This window comes from Mycteria americana, chromosome 3 (genome assembly GCF_035582795.1).
Source record: "Mycteria americana isolate JAX WOST 10 ecotype Jacksonville Zoo and Gardens chromosome 3, USCA_MyAme_1.0, whole genome shotgun sequence".
Classification (NCBI taxonomy): domain Eukaryota; kingdom Metazoa; phylum Chordata; class Aves; order Ciconiiformes; family Ciconiidae; genus Mycteria; species Mycteria americana.
In genome coordinates this window covers 20,412,833-20,430,901 of record NC_134367.1, presented here as the reverse complement: position 1 = coordinate 20,430,901, position 18,069 = coordinate 20,412,833, and positions in this window count along the sequence as shown.

Below are 18,069 nucleotides of genomic sequence, written 5' to 3'. Positions count from 1 at the left end.
GGGAGGTCCCAGTTGATCAGAGGTTAGCAAAAGTGATGCCCATCTACAAGAAGGGCTGGAAGGAGGATCCGGGGAACTACAGGCCTGCCAGCCTGACCTCGGTGCCAGGGAAAGTTATGGAGCAGATAATCTTGAGTGCCATCACACACACATAGAGGATAACCAGGCGATCAGGCCCAGTCAGCATGGGTTTATGAAAGGCAGGTCCTGCTTGACTAACCTGATCTCCTTCTATGACAAGGTGACCCACCTAGTGGATGAGGGAAAGGCTGTGGATGTTCTTTACCTGGACTTTAGTAGAGTCTTTGACACTGTTTCCCACAGCATTCTCCTGGAGAAACTGGCTGCTCATGGCTTGGACAGGTGTACGCTTTGCTAGGTAAAAAACTGGTTGGATGGCCAGGCATAAAGAGTTGTGGTGAATGGAGTTAAATCCAGTTGGCGGCTGGTCACAGGTGGTGTTCCCCAGGGCTCAGTATTGGGGCCAGTTCTAATATCTTTATCAATGATCTGGACCAGGGGATCAGTAAGTTTGCGGATGACACCAAGTTGTGCAGGAGTGTTGATCTGCTTGAGGGTAGGAAGGCTCTACAGAGGGACCTGGACAGGCTGGATCGATGGGCCAAGGCCAATTGTATGAGGTTCAACAAGGCCAAGTGCCAGGTCCTGCCCTTGGGTCACAGCAACCCCATGCAACACTACAGGCTTGGGGAAGAGTGGCTGGAAAGCTGCCTGGCAGAGAAGGACCGGGGGGTGTTGGCTGATAGCCGGCTGAATATGAGCCAGCAGTGTGCCCAGGTGGCCAAGAAAGCCAATGGCATCCTGGCTTGTATCAAAAATAGCGTGGCCAGCAGGACTAGGGAAGTGATCACGCCCCTGTACTCGGCACTGGTGAGGCCGCACCTGGAATACTGTGTTCAGTTTTGGGCCCCCCACTACAAGAGAGACATTGAGGTGCTGGAGCGTGTCCAGAGAAGGGCAACGAAGCTGGTGAAGGGTCTGGAGCAGAAGTCCTGTGAGGAGTGGCTGAGGGAACTGGGGTTGTTTAGCCTGGAGAAAAGGAGGCTGAGGGGAGACCTTATTGCTCTCTACAACTACCTGAAAGGAGGTTGTAGAGAGGTGGGGGTCGGCCTCTTCTCCCAAGTAACAAGTGATAGGACAAGAGGAAATGGCCTCAAGTTGCGCCAGGGGAGGTTTAGACTGGATATTAGGAAATTTTACTTCACTGAAAGTGTTATCAAGCATTGGAACAGGCTGCCCAGGGAAGTGGTTGAGTCGCCATCCCTGGAAGCATTTAAAAGACATTTAGATGTGGCACTTAGGGACATGGTTTAGTGGTGGACTTGATGATCTTAAGGCTCTTTTCTAACCTAAATGATTCTATGATTCTATGACTCCATGTTCAAAATGGTCCTTTTTATAAAATGGATTGGGCAAAAGTCCAGACAAAACCAACCAAAACTTTGAAGTTTCCTTCACAGCTCAGGATCCCAATGAACACATTTCTCATTTTTTTATGCTTACTATGAATATTTACCTATGTTTTAAGTCATACATATCCATGTTTTAAGCTAGTCATACACTTTTTCTCAAGACTTTTTCAATGAAACTTTTCCTTTCATGTCTAAAAGTGGAGAAAATTCTCCCACTCCCCCCTTCCCTAGTCTAGTGCTTTTCTGGAAGCCAAATTAGTAAGTGAATGCTACCCCTAAACAGCAAATAAATCTAATAAAAATACTTTCACAAAGTTTTGATTGCATGCAAATTCTCTGAAAATGAATTGGGATGTGTTACGGGTTTTTTGATTGCTTTGCAGCTGTAGATTGATTTTTATTTCACAACATGCGTTTGTACATAGCTCTCAACATTGCCACATTTTCATGTGCTAAAAATAGTATTTGCATTTGAAGTTTACATATTGTGCATATCTCTTAATCTTAGTTGCAAAAAAAAGAAAAGTTATATTCTCTATATGTCCTTTTTGTTCAACGGGCATGATCAGTCCATTACCTGGCTGGAGGGACCTGGTGTTATCTGTTGATGTGAGGTAAACCTTTCTTTCCTGGAAACTGTGTTCCTCATATATCAGTTCAAGCAGAATGTTTGAAGCAAGATAAAAGACTAATTTTGAAACAAGGTAAAAGATTAATTTCTGAAAAGTTCCTAGATCTCACAGAGGAAGAGCTGTTGAATCATTACATTTTGTAGTTAAAGCTACATGTATGTTAATTCAGGAGGAAGTGCATTTCAGAGTTTGTAATTGGCATAAGTAATTCCTTAAAACATGACATGTGGAAAACAGTATTGTTGCAATAACTACATGCTATCAAGGACACGATGGCAGTGGGAATGAGGGAGTGAAGAAACAGATGTTGATTTCATTGCTTTTTACCACATACATTAATCTTATGCAGGGTTTGACATTACTAAGTGTTTTAAAGAGGATCATATCTTTTGGCCTATACAAAGAAAAATCCTTCATACAGGACACAAGGCCAGCATCCAGCAGTTATTCAGAGTAGCTGCGAAAGGTACCATTTTTGTTACAGGATTCCTGAGCTGCTTCAATAAAAATGAATGAAATATCATCACCCTTAGAAGAAGACCGGGGAATTAATGTAGGGCTAATCTGCCTATCTGCCTCCATACCTTCTCTTTTCTGATAGCTGATATGCTAACAGCTTGAACAAAATCCTTGCCATGTAGGTGTCATGTATCACTGTGGTTTTCCTTCAACAATTTTTTTCCATGTCTCCCTCTGAGATCTGCATTTTGCCTGGCAGATCTACTCTGGTTTCACTGCCAAGGAGTCTTTTGTGCATGCAGAAAGATTTGTCAGCAAATATAAAAACAAACAACTGCTTTAAAAGAATTAGCTAAGATTTTTTTTCCCCCAAAAGAGGTAATACCTCAGACAGACCTTCATATAAATGTTACTATGTAATTTTCTGTTTTGACCATTCAGATGTGATGCAGTGTCACTTCTTTAGTCTATTGATAACTACGGAATGCAAGTTCTTTATTGCATTTACACTATTTTGAACTGGCATCTCTTTTTAAAATGGCACTCTCTTATTTTGCTGTAAAATGCAACATAACATACAACAGTGTGTTTTCCAGACTTGCATTTTAAATAGCACTAGGCTACAAAGATTGTCACCACTAAAGGTGTATTATGAATTGTCTATTACATGGAGATTTTGTAAAAAAATAACTATCACTGAAGAACTGGCCATTTCATACATTTAAAAATTAATCCTGAGTAATACTGTTCTCTTACCTAGTTTGATCCACATCTCCAGAGCCAGATTAGCATTTTAACCAGGACTTTTCCTCCTTACCATTATTCAAATATACCTAGTATCTCATGTTAGAAATGACCTGGTCTTCGTAGCTGATCTTCTGTTCCTTTCTGGTTCACACTACAATTTGGGGCTATGAGGCCGTGTGTAATGCTATTATAAAAAAGTGGTTTTTCGTTTATCTGCGTTTCCATTTTCCATGTTTCTATTTAACCAGACCCTTCTTCACTGATTGTAAAATAAGAATCACTTTTTTTGTCTGTGTAAGGGCAAACTTCGTGAGTCATTGTTAGTTTTACTAGTCCAAATGGCTTTTTTTAGAGATTGTCTTTCATGTAAGGACTTTTAGTCCTTAGTACCCTTTTCTGTGATGTCTTTCCTACTGGAAAGGAGTAACACTGTCAAGAAAACCTAGGTGAAATAAGGAGCCCATCAAGACTGACATTCTAAACTTGGGGCAAATGTCTGGGAAGGGGAAGGCTCCTCCGCATGAGCCCCAGCTGAGCTGCTCCGCTTCTTCACAGTCTCTGCAGCTCTGGGAAGCTGGCTGCCCTCCTCAGTGCTCGATAAACACCTCAGCATCTAATAGAGAAAAAAACCAAAACAAAACCATGAACTAGGAGAAAGGAATGACTCATGCAAAGAAACAAAAGCCTTGTATTTCAGGTAGGTCTTACCGATTTTAAAAGCTGCTTATTTTCTGTTAGCTGGGAAGCAGTCTGTAACATCCACCCCACATCCATGGTCTCCCCTTCCTGATACTACTTGGGACATTTAACATTTAACCCCAGGAAGTTTTAACACTCCCACCACCTTTGTAAATCTCACCCTGGCACAGCCCACACCAGCCTGGAAACAAGTCTGCAGCACGCAACATGAAATGACCAAGTTATGCGAATAACATTTCACACTGAAATGACTCAGTTTCAAAGCCTGCTGCAATTTTAAAGTTTGTTTTTAGTATTTTTCCTTTCCACCCCTCCTTTTGCCACCCTTACTGCTTCAGGGTGGGTCGGGCCAGGCTCCCCCTCAGGCATTGCACCCAGGGCCTCCCTCGGCCCAGTGCGTGCGCTCAGCGGCTGGGTGGGAGGAGGTAGGAAGCCATTTTCTGGCTCCCAGTTGCCCCAGACTCCCAAGGGGAGGCTGGGGGGCTGCATGGTCCACACCCCGGGCTCAGCAGGATGGTGAGGGGCCACCGCGCTGCTTGGCGAGGAGGGGGAGAAAACCTTTACGAAACCTGCCAGAGGCTGTGCTTTCCAGGCCTTCATCACCATCCCAGAGAGCTTCCTCTGCAGTTTAACCTGTCTCAGGCGATGTGGGCTCAAGTGTCACCCACAGAGGGAAAGGGCTGCCCTGGCCTGCATTGCCTGCTGCCTGTGTGGTTATAAACTGCCTTAGCATTACCAGGATTTTATCATAGCAAATTACTGTGTATCAGCCAAAATGTGCTTGAAAATGGAAAAGGGATAGTGGAGAAAAATAGGTGTGAAAATACACTTCCCTACCACACTTTGCAGTGAAAAGTCAAACTGGTTACTAAAGAAGATACGTAAGCTTTATTCAGCCAAGGTGCTCCTCTGGGAAATAGTGCCGATCAAAGCTTTTTTCTTTCTTTAATACTGTAATTATTCTGTCACCCTGCAAAGCTTTTCAGTGCTGATTTTAAAATTGTCTGCTCTCATATGGAACACTCTAACTAAGTTTAGCTGTTCCTGCTCTGAGAAGGCAACATTGGGACTGTCAGTAGCAGCAAAATAAAATTTTGATTTTTTTACCAGTGAGAGTGATGGTGCTCACAGTGGACAGTACATTTTAGCAAGAGAGATCATTGAGCTTTTAGGATGTTAAATGTTTTGTCCTGAAATTCTTTGCAAATAATGAATAAACTTCCCAAATGTACAGACAACTACAGTCTCTATTATGTTTTGTCAAGAGAGAAGCTAGTTAAAAACCAGTAAGATTTATTCAGTTTTACTGTTGGTCTGAAGAGCCTTGGAGTACAGTAGACATAATCAAGAGCTTCGTCAGCTTCATGCATGCATTGCTGTTACTGCCCTTTGGGGAAACTGGAGCAACAAAAACACCCAGTGGCTTTTTTTCCCCTTTTTTTTGGACAGTGCTAGACCTAATGGACTGCTGCATAACAGGATTCAGTCATTTGAATTCAAATACTGAATGACTGATAAACCACATTTGTGCTTTCTGTTGTGTATTTTTTATCAACATTTGTGAGCAATTTTTTTTTTTTTGTGCTTACACAGTTTATACAGTATTTAGAAAAGAGATTTTTGTATGAGTTCCCGCAGGAATAGCCAGGAATGAGAAGTTTTGTGTTACTGTATCAAAATGACTGAGGGGAGATAGTTAAAAACTATTTCTCCCTGTATTTTGAATGAGACTTAGATTCATATGTTTTGTTCTTAATGGAAGTTGATGCACATAGTTTCTTGAAAATTCTGAAGTTCTCTTCACACATCAGTATTGCCAGTAGCAGCACAGATGCAGAGATGTAGAGGGGGGATGGCTTAGACAAATTAGCCTTAGCCTTAAACACCAGAGGCTGGTGTCTCTGGCTTCTAGGCTGTAAGGAATCCTTAACTATGGCCCTCCCTCGGACTTATGTAGCTGCTTTGATAACCCCACGTTAGCAACCAAGACAGTTTTTTTTCTCTATCTCCTCATGCTCCATCTGATTTTTGTGCTTGTCTTATTTTTGCTGGCACAATTTTTGGCAGTGCTGTCCTAGTTTTTGGCATTTCCAGTGGATCTGAAAGTTGCAAAATTTTAACCTGCAGTTAAGCTGTATTGAGGAATCAATCACTTCCCTGTGAAATTAAGGAATTCCTTGTTTGCATGAACAAGAATAGATAGTTGGCAGATCTCAACTTGAACAAAATTAGTTTAACTAGTTTAGCTATCCAGCATGAGCAGTTGCTTAGCTGTGCTGTGACACTGAAGATTGCACAGAAATTTTGGTCAGATTTCATTGAAAAAGAAAACTGCAGAAATAAAGTATGATGCTTTTTTTTTTTTTGGCAGAGAGCTTGTTGATGTCTGAACTGTGGATTTAGAAATGTCACTGGCATGTACATAACGGTGCCTGTCTACTGTGATATATATAGTATCTCCAGGGATCAGCCTGTTTAGACAGCCAAAACCATTTCAAAATTCAGATATTAACTGACAACTTACAGAAATCTGTACTGGGACTGTGGAGTAAATCCAGCCATGAAACTCCCTATCTATATACTTACATATACATACAAATACAATATATCAGAGCAGGCATCACAAAAATAACTTGTAGGCCAGAACTTAAACCACAGTGATTCTGTACAAGTATGTTGGTCATTAGGCTGTTGTGTTGGAGATGGGTGGTGCCATCAATAGCTACAGTCATGAGAAGACTGTAGCTTCTTCAGGGATAGTTCTGAATTCAGGACTGAGAGCTGATAGAGGGCATTCTCTCTCCTTATCTCAGTAAATTATTTTGTGTAACTGTATTTCGTACAGTTACATGTGGCTAGTATCTCTTGCTGGCTATCTGCAGGCAATTCCTGGCCAAAGAGTGGGATTTCTGAGTAGCCCCTTTAAAGTGTCTTAAAGCCTCCAAACACAGGGAGCCCTGTGCCTGAGAGGATTTTGGATTCTGCGGTGGTGGCAGTGCATAACATTTAGTTTCCAGTTCTAGTAAGTTGAAGTGATGGTACCCATGTCCTTTCTTAGGTCTCTCTTAATCCTTTGTTAAGGATTTAATCCTTAAGTTAAGGATTTTAATCCTTAGTTAAGGATTTGCTGCACCTCGAATACTGTGTTCAGTTTTGGGCCCCCCACTACAAGAGAGACATTGAGGTGCTGGAGCGAGTCCAGAGAAGGGCAACGAAGCTGGTGAAGGGTCTAGAGCAGAAGTCTTATGAGGAGCAGCTGAGGGAGCTGGGATTGTTTAGCCTGGAGAAAAGGAGGCTGAGGGGAGACCTTATCGCTCTCTACAAGTACCTGAAAGGAGGTTGTAGAGAGGTGGGGGTCGGCCTCTTCTCCCAAGTAACAAGTGATAGGACAAGAGGAAATGGCCTCAAGTTGCGCCAGGGAAGGTTTAGACTGGATATTAGGAAATTTTAATTCACTGAAAGGGTTATCAAGCCTTGGAACAGGCTGCCCAGGGAAGTGGTTGAGTCGCCATCCCTGGAGGTATTTAAAAGACGTTGTGGATGAGGTGCTTAGGGACATGGTGTAGTGGTGGTCTTGGTAGTGTTAGGTTTACGGTTGGACTCGATGATCTTAAAGGTCTTTTCCAACCTATACGATTCTGTGATTCTGTGATTTCACAGTGAGGCCAAAGTATTTTTAGATTGTCTATTCCATTTGGATACAAATGAACAAGTTTTATCTACTGTGTCTTTCTTCCTCTACAGTTACATCAAAATAGGAATTAAAAAGCCTGAGGGGAAAAGGAAAGAAATGATGCTAAGTGTTTAATTATGAATACTGCCTGCTTAAATTACTATGAAAAAATACCCATTCATTACTTTATGCTTGTATAATTTATGTTTAACACTTAAAATATGCTATTGCAGGGAAGAATATGATGTGATAATAATATCAGCTTACCTGAGATTCATTTTGTAAAAATTTGGATACAAAGATAATGTTACTCTTGAAGTTCGTCTTAACTTTCCTTTGTCCATACTGTGAACATCACTATTTAAACATCACTTTACTGGCAATAACTAAATTATTTTCCATATTTTTAGGAATTAAGAGTAATTAGTCTTCTGCATGCTTTGGTGTAGACTGCACAAGTAGAAGTTCTCACAGTGTAACCCATAGATGACATTTAGTGATTAATCACAGAGTCACAGAATTATTGAGACTGGAGGGGACCTCTGGAGCTCATCTGGTCAAAACCCCTCCTCACAGTGGAGTCAACTAGGGCAGGTTGCTCGGTGCCATATCCAGTCAGGTTCTGAATGTCTCCAAGGATGGAGACTCTGCAATCTGTCTGGGCAACCAGTTCCAGTGTTTGACCACCCTCACTGTAAAAAAAAATTTTTCTTTCTTATCTGATCTCTGATGCTTTTCATCTCTCAGCTGAAACTGATGCCAGATAAGTAAGGCCCTCCCATTTTTATGCCCCACTGTGAAGTCAAAGAGGCTGACCTAGATCACACAGGTGTTAAGTTAGCTTATTTGGATTTGAACTGCTACAGAGGATGAGAAACATTCAAAATTAGAATGTAAATACCATAGATCGTAAACCTAAATCTAGTAAGGCTTGGTCGCACAGAATATGTATAGCCCATTTTTCTAACTGCTTATTTTGCAAACAGAATGCGTTTTAGTTGTACATAATCCATCTACCATAGGGAGTTTTTGAGGCAGTACTGATACAGATAAAGCGATATTAAACTGTATATCCTTTCTTAGCCATTTTTGGCAGTTTGACCTGCAGCATGTACATTTGCATCGCCACATCTCTGCTGTATTTATCATTATGGTAGCCTGCTATTGCCTGAAACATAACAGACAAAATGGAAGGCTGTGCCCTACTGAAGTCCCATTTGAATCCTCCAAATAGGTCCCGAGTGGTTCAAATTGCTTTTGTTAGAATTTAAGTAAAACAAATGGTGGGCTATTTTAAGACTGCAGGAAGCCCTGAATACTGTGTGCATATGCAGAGTAAGTCTGTTTCATATATGCAATGAGTCCAATCTCTACTTTGTCCAGCCTTCTCCCTCTGCAGAGAAGGCAGAGTCCAAATGACTGGATATATGTCCTGTCTCACTGAATATTTGATTTTGAGTCCAGTGTTGCTATATGCTGTACAGTGTAGTCTCACTCAATGTGATATAGATTGCATGCCATACAGAGTTTCTTCGGGCATGCTTAGCCAGTCAGAGCTTGTCATTATCATTCTGGACGGTATCTTTGCATTCTCTCATATGGCACTGAAGGCAACCAGGATTGGATTCGTAACAGTTAAATGGGAAAGGCCTTTGATAAATTTCTACGTTTTGAATTATAATTGGATTTTGATTTGAAAGAGAGATTTACAGTAGTTATTTTCTGCCTCTGCTATTGCTTTCATAGTAAAATATAGTGAAAATTAACTGGGCTACGCTGCTGGCTTCACTGAATCTGTACCATTCTTACTGAGAATAAATAAATAAATAAAGAAGTTAATCCCAAGCAACTTTTATGTAAGAAATATATTTCTTGAAATTTTGGTTATTGCCTTGATATATACTTGTTGTGGCCCAAACCAGGACAATACTTGATATAAATTACTAAACTACAAGTTTGTAAAATGCCATAGTAAAACCTACTTAAATCAACATTTTAACTACTGTGAATAAAAAAACTACCAGCAAACTTATATTCTTAGATCTGCATTATCAAAGCTATTTTAGTGAAACAAACATCTGGATCTAATTTGAACAGTAGTGTTTCTCTTTGTACAGCTGTTTGTGATGTACCTTATAAGAGTGCTTTGTCAATAGAGAGGATTTACAAAATATCACTCTGGAAGTGACATTTTTGCTGTATTTTATTATTTTCTCCCTATGAAATCATATTTAGAGCCAAATTCTGTTTGTTCATGCATATAGACTGAAAGGCAGAGACCAGATCTAATATAGAGTGGATGACTTAAGTATCTGGGAAAACCAGTTCTTGGGCTGGGGTGGTCACTCCAGCTGTGTCCTGTCTGTATGTCATGATGAGACCTAGGTGTTTATTATTCTCCCCTTCTTGTACCTTGTCTTCTATTGAAATGATACCAGGAACATGGGCAGAAAGAGATCTCTAGGCAATAGCTATACTACGCAGTGCCAGAGCATGTTTCCCTTTGGCTGCATCTTTATTAATACATTAAACAGTCTCCTAGAATATGTTTGGGTATTCTGGAACTCAATTATCTGTACTGTGACATGTTTTTGGCTTGTGCCAGCTCATACCCCGATTCCCAGTCATAGTCTGGAAGTTAGGATGGACCAGAGACCATTCTCAATAGGCATGAACACTGTGTTGGAGAATAAGTAAGCTTGATATTATGGAGTAGACAGATGACGCTGCATGGTTTTGGGGCTGGGGAACAGGTATTGTCACTGTTTTGTACACTAGCGTAAATGTGGCAAGTCCCTGTGTGGATGCCTGTGGGACCAGGATTTTGTGATAAATTGTCCTGCAATATTTGGCCAGTTTAAGAGCTTTGTTGTACTCCACAAATATTCTTTAAAGCTAGAAAAATGGTAGCTGTAATGGAAATTAGAGGACTAAAATGAAAACCAAAATTGCATCATTGCCAACAGTAGTTAACGTACACTCCATCTAGAACTGTAACAGCACTCAGTGGCCACCTTCATACTAATATGGACAGGGCCAGGACATGGTCCTGAGGACTGGCAAGTGATAGAATAAAATTTCCAATTTGTTAGTGTAGTCCCTGACACATTTTTGGCAAATGTCAGTTGGCACTCTTTCAAACAGTGTCCTTGTTTTGAGGTTAACATTCCCTATGGGGAGGATAGAATATCCTGTGAAGAGTGTTTAGGCAGGGATACGAGACATTCTGTGCTTTGTGCAGTCCAGTCCCTGGACCTTTTTATCATATTGGTACAGATACAGCTAGTGAGGCTGACTCAAGGCTAAAGACAATATGAACGTTGAAAGAGAGATTGTAGATTTTTATGTCTAACCAATTCCTTGCCATATACATTTGCTGATAGAATCCCATCAGTGGAGATCTCTGTCTCACTGATTCTTCACACCTTCCTTTTTCTCACATAACACTTGCCGCTTTTGCATCTAAGGACAGATTTTATGCTGGAGAGATTTATGTTTTCCTACCTTTCCCATTACATAGCAGCAAATCTTTATTCCTACTGGGTCCCTATCACCAAACATGAATTCATTTGGATGAATAGATTGAAGTTACAGAAAAGATTACAATCACTGCAGTATCGTTAATGATAACAGGGCCTTATATAGCATAAACTAAAGCAAAATGTTGCCAGCAATGTCTTTTTCAGTAGGTGGGGAAAGCAGGTTTTAGAGTTACTGGCCTACTTACTATAAATATTTTCCTGTTTATTCTGGTTTGGAATCCTGTGTGGGAAATCCTCTTTGATTCCAAGTCTCAATTTTTCACTTCTTGGCTTAGCAAGTGTTGGAAATGCTGTGGTGGCAGCTTATTTTCTCAGGAGAGAGAGCTTATCAGGCCATTTGACAGCGACTTCTCTGGTTGATTAAATTGTGTCAGCTGCTTCAGAACAGAAAAGTCTTTTGGACAAATGGTGAATGAACATGACACAGGTTTTTGAGGATAGAAGACATGAAACAGTGAAAACCTTGGGATTCCTCAAGTATGACAGATTTTCCAAAATACTGACAAGTAACATATTGTACTGAACAAAGATAGTATTTGAAACTGGGACTAGTGTTTATATTTAAGGAATGCTTCTGAGAAGAAAATATTTTAAACATCTTGCATCAGCTAATGATGTATTTTTTCTGTAGATTAAACCAATAATTCATAGTCCTATCCATGTGCCTTCCAGATGGCAATTTATCTATAATAAGTCATGTAATATCAAGTAACAGTGTTATGAGACATTTACATTTGGTTTTAAGTTTTCTACTCTAACAGTGTATACAAACTCCCAAATGTCTATGTTCAGTTAAAAGCTGAATGTTTGTAGTGAAACTGTGGTTAACCAGGTGTGATTTGAAATGGTCAATTTCTATCTTGATTTAGGTACTATGAATTTAAATTAAATGTGTATGGTATGACAGTAGGCCTAATTGTTCCAAAGCATTCTTAAGGAAGGAAATAAGTTGAGAGTGACAATATATTGCAATGCATAATTGTTTTATGCTAGTGAAATATAAAGAAAAAAACCTTATATAATATTTGGAAAAGTTATATGATATAATGTGTATACATCATAGATAATATGGTAAAATGACACTTAATCCAAGGGTTATTTAGAAAAAAATCTCAGAATCACAAAGCATCACAGAGATTTCTGAAACAGTGGAGTGTTATGAATGGAGAATTTGAGCAATTAATTCTCTGAACTGCTAATGAAGCCTGATTTCCTATAGATTTCTATCTTATATTCCATAAACTTTCTATAATAAAACAGAATAGTAATTTACATTTATCTTCCATGTGCCTTTGTTCACCCTGCCTGGGCATATGAAAGGGTGTACTATGGTTACAGTTCTTACCAACAAGTTCCATTGCTCAAGTAATGTGTATATAACAAAATTCAAGCAAAGTCACCTTCTTTGGAGTTGTGATGCCTCCCACACAGCAAGACCATAACAGTTCAACTGTGCAAGAATAGGGGAGTCAAGTGTTGGATTTGAAGCAGAAAAGATAATAATACCTTGTTTCTCCATGCTTCATGCTAAGACGACTTTAATGGAGAAGCTATTATTTACAGTGATGAGCATTCAAAGTGGTATAACTAGAGAAAGGGCTACTTGTAGAAGTTTATAAAAGTTGATTATCTAAGTTTTAATTTGATTTCAACCTAACTCCTAATCAAACTATTTTGTGACAGTGTGTACATGTAGATAATTCTAACAAGTTACAAAACCAGAGAGATCAAAAGGCTCTGCAGATTTTGTGAGGTCATCCTTTAATTAAACGGTTTTTACATGACCTTTTCTACTATCTCCACGGAAAAACTTGTCTGTTATGGGAGAAGCTCAGGAAAAACAAATATGTTCTCATCGTTAACTGAAAATTAGTAGACTTAGACTCTTATAACTGTAGAATTAGTTCTGTACTTGAAGACAACACTGGCAATGGTGCGTATTCTCTCTGTATATAAAAGTAGAGCGTTAACCCCAAAGCTTCGTATGATCTTACCTGGAACTGTATTGTGGAGATCTTCAAAATAATCATGATAAATCCTATAGAAAGGTTTGCACATTAAAGCCAATAACCTTTAAATTGCACCCAAAAATAAATACAAAGCTAAGGTAATTCTCAGAGTGCAGATGCGATGTAGGAAATGTTGCTATCAGGCTAATGTTGAAATGTTGATTTAATTTTTAATGTTGATTTAATGTTAATTTAATTTAATGTTGATTTAATTTTTCTGTAATGAAGCAATCACATATGATCCCAATGTCAAAATCAAGAGCTAAGGTTAAAAATGTAAATTGAAGAATATCTGTGGCATATGATCTGAATTGCTTCTTCAAGGAAAGGAAGTGTGTGGTTATTTGAATAATTCTTGAACACTGTATATCTTCCATTGGCAAATTAAAATAACAGAATTTAGAGATGAAGAAGATTCTGTAGGTCATGTAGTTAACTCCTGTGGCTGCCATGCCTTACACTATACAATATATTTTCCTTTTTTACCCTGGATTTATGTGTTTCTAGGGATGAAGTTTCTAAATCAACCCTCAGAGGATCATTCTGCCGTTTTGTATTTTGCATTAACAGTGAGTTCTTTGGATAGCTATTTTTTTCTTAAACTTGACCAGCAAAAGTTGTGTCAACTTACATGGTACATTAGAGGGAAAACCAGCTAAAAATGAAGAATGGCTCCCCCTTTTCTGGCAAGCGGAATGCTTGCCTAATGTACATCATCTCCAGGCTTTACGTGATTTTACTGAAAGTTCCACTAGATGGCCCCAAACTTCTTCTGAACGCAACCTTTATTACTTCAAGATGTTTTAAAGTGGCATGCAGACATAAATATTTGCTCTTGGCTGAAATTTGACACACTGTGCTAGGACTTGCCCAGGCCTTTTTTTTTTTTTTTTTTAAGCTTAAAAAAAATGGATACATGTTGCTGGAAAGCATTTTGCTTGCCATAGTATTCTTACCTATATAGGAAGTTGCATTATGCCACTTACAAGCTAAACAGGTGATTAAAATATGTTGTCTTGGTCTTGAAACAACAAAGTATATTATTATATTACACATTTAAAAAAAAAAAGTAAAGAAGAAAGCTGTTCAATATTGAGCATTTAAATCCTAGCTGCATAAAGAATTGCTAAATTAATAATTAATTAATTTTTATGCTGTCTAAATTATGTTAAATCCCTTATGTTACACAGAAGCAGCTTCAGATTCCTGTTTGATATATATAAATGATCTACTAAAAGTTGTTTTGTTGTGGAAGAAGATACAGAAGATACTTTCTAAAGCATTTCAGAGCAGGTTTGCACCACTGTCAGTGTGGAATAGCTGATTTAAGCCTGGATTGCAAAATCCCTTTTAAAACAATTTTTTTTTTCAGCTATAAATTTGTAAATGCTGCCTTCTGTGCAATCCCTTTTTTATGTTACAAGACAAGGCAACCTGCTTACAAAATACTGGACTCATAGCAGAAGGTCAGTTGTTTTTTACATGCTTTCTTATGGATTGGATCAGGTTCTAAGCTTCATCATTGTTTTGGGTGAGAGACTGGGTATAAGACTGAACTTTTGATAACAATTATAAGTACTACAAAGTAGCTGAAAATGTTTATATGTAATGTAAACATGTAAGTTTGTTGTGTCACTTGTTTCAAAATAGAAAAGGTTATAAGGAAATTATTTATTGGTAAGACTGTAATAGGTGAAACTGCAAGGAATTTTCAGTTGAGATGCAATATCAAAAAAGAGAAAAGATTTAATGAGTGAAAATAAATGAAAAACAAGTGAAAATTAAATATTATGATTGGTGTCATTAGTGACGTAGGAAAGGGAAATATTTTAATGTTTGAACAGGTTGTGAGTTATGGATAACCTGCAGAAGGTATAAAATAAACTTAAACTTGTGGAGTAATGGGAAGAAGTGAGGAGTTCCAAGGAAAAAGGATGTGTAATGCTAGGGGCTGAGGAAGGTGGCTTTACCAATTTTTTTTTTTTTTTAATGAGAAAATATAATTGCTGGAAAGGAGATTGTAGTATTCAACACAGAAGATGAAAACAATCTATTTTTCTGTTGATTTAGTGGAATCTGGATTTAGGAGAAGAGTTTATGTTGAAAGGGAAAGAAAGAAGAAATAAGAGAATAAGGAAAATGAAAAATTGGAAAACAAGACATGGGTTTAGAGAAACTGCCATTGATACAAAATCACATAGAATCATGGAATTGTTGAGATTGGACAGGACCTCTGGAGGTCATCCAGTCCAAACCCCTACTCACAGAAGGATCAACTAGAACGTGTTGCTTAGCACCATACCCAGTCAGGTTCTGAGTTTCTCCTAGGATGGAGAGACTCTGCAATCTGTCTGGGCAGCCAGTTCCAGTGTTTGACCACCTTCACTGTAAAAAAGGTTTTTTCTTATGCTTAAGTGGAATTTCCTGTCTTTCAGTTTGCACCCATTGTCCTGTGACTAGATACCACTGCAAAATGTCTGTTTACTTTACTCCCTCCGTCAGGAATTTATACACATTGATAAGATCCCCCTGAGCCTTCACTTCTCCAAACTGAATAGTTCTCTTGGCTTCTCCTTGTAATCACATATATGATCCAATGTCTTCCTCATCTTTGTGGCCCTTTGCTGGCCTTGCTCCAGTATGCCCATGTCTGTTGTACTGAGGAGCCCAGAACTGGACACCACACTCAGATATGGTGTCAGCAGTGCTGAGTTAGAGAGGAAGGATCACCTCCCTTGACCTGCTGGCAATGCCTTGCCTACTGCAGCACAAGAGGCTGCTGCTCTTCTTTGCCATGAGGGCACCTTTTTGGCTCATGTTCAGCCAGAAGCACCAGGGCCTTTTCTGCAAAGGTGCTTTCCAACCTGATTGTCCTGCAGCCTGTGCTGGTGGATGGGACTGTTCCTCCCCAGGTGCAGGACTTAGCATTTCCGTTTGTTGAACTTCCTGAGGTTCCTGTTGCCCCACTTCTCCAGCCTGTGAAGGTCCCCTCTGAATGGCAGCAGACCCATTGGGCGTTATCCACCACTCTGGCCAACTCTGCACTGTCTGCAAAGTTACTGAGTGTGTGCTCTGTCCCATTGTCATTAATGAAGAAGTTAAACAGTACTGGTTTCAGTATCGATACCCGGGGTTGGTCCAGCACTAGTGACTGGCCTCCGGCTGGTCGTTGTGCCACTGGCCACAACCCTTAAGCCCGACAGTTCAGCCAAGCTGCCTGTCCACTTACCTAGTCTGTGCTTCTTCAAGTTGTCAATGAGGATGTTATGGGAGACCATGTTGAAAGCCTTCGTATGGGAGACAATGTTGGAAGCTTTTGTAAAGTCAAGGTAAACAAAACAATAGCAACTGATCTGTTTTCTAAAAGTGAGCGTCGGGCCAAAAAATGGTCACAGTCACTTTGCAAGACTGAGAAGGAACAACATCTAATGTGGACTGCAATGAAGAAGATAGTTGATTTGCCAACTGTTTGAATGAACTGTACCTTATTTCTGCCAGGAATCTTGAGAACATCTTTGGACAACATGAAGAGAATGTAGCTGAAGTCTGAAGGACAATGTATTTCACTATTGACTCATCTATCATGTCAGACAGGCATATTAAGGATACGATCCTGTATTTTTATGAATGACTTTCAAACTTTAATGAAATAGGCTAAGATTTAAAATGAACTACTGAAATCTAAGTGACAGTACTAATAATGATGCAGGTTACATAATTTTCTCAAATTAATATGTTTTGTCTTTTTGGTTTTTATTACTTTCTTTACTAAAGAAAAATACCTTCTTTGCCTCTTGGCAGTGTTTTCCCCAATGTAGAGATCAAGTCACCTATAAATTTTCTCATACTAAGATTTACTCTGAAAAGCTTGCCCTAATTAATGAAATAATTTCTCTTCATTTAGGAGTTGTTCACAGGTAAGAGAAACTATCAACAATTTAATAAGTACAGTAAAATTGCTCAATCTGGCAGTGTATCACTCTCTTTATTCATAGATCACTTACATAGCATGCATCAGATTATGATGTTCCACTGTTTGATTATATATAGAATATATGAAGAATGACCCATTCTCAAAAGCAGGATTTTTTCAAGCTTCTGAGTTAACACTCCTTAAAATGTATATTTAATTTTTTCCTATGGATGTGGCCTCAGTGTAGTCAATCATACATTAACTGAGTTCATGTTCCCAGCCAGCTGGAACCATGAGTTCAACTCATATGCAATCGTATCATACTGAGCAAGAGGACATGACCTTGTGTATCAAGATTTAACATTATTTAATAGTAGTTGGTCTGATTTTCCAGGACATTGTTGTAGGCCATGTTTTATGTTAAGAAATGGATGTCCTAGTAAACTACAGCTTTAATGCAATGATTAATGTACAAGGCTATAGAAATCAATGAAGAGATTGTCACAGCTGCAGAGGGTGGGTCAACAAAATAAAATGGGCAAGTGTTAATTAGTAAAGAAAAGATTAACTGATATTTCAAGTATGAAACAGGATTTAAAATTATATTTGAATAGATGATATAAGTTCAGCCAGCTTTCTTCTTGAATCAACTGTTTTTACTAATTATTATTTGGTTTTGATCATGTTCAGTTTGTAAACAAAAAAATAGGGTAAGTCACATGGTGAGCTTGTAGTCTATCACCAGATAAACAAAAAGTAAAACGAAACAAATTAGTTCTACCTATTTAGATAAAGCTCTTAATTTCCCAGGACATTAATGGAAGTTTATTTCTTTCATGCTTAGAAATCTTCCATCTAAATCAGAGATATAAAATACCTTTTCCTTTATGTTTAGGATCCCTCCTCTAATTATTAAAAGATCAGAATCTCCTCTTTGAGAAACCCTTTACAATAAAAAAATC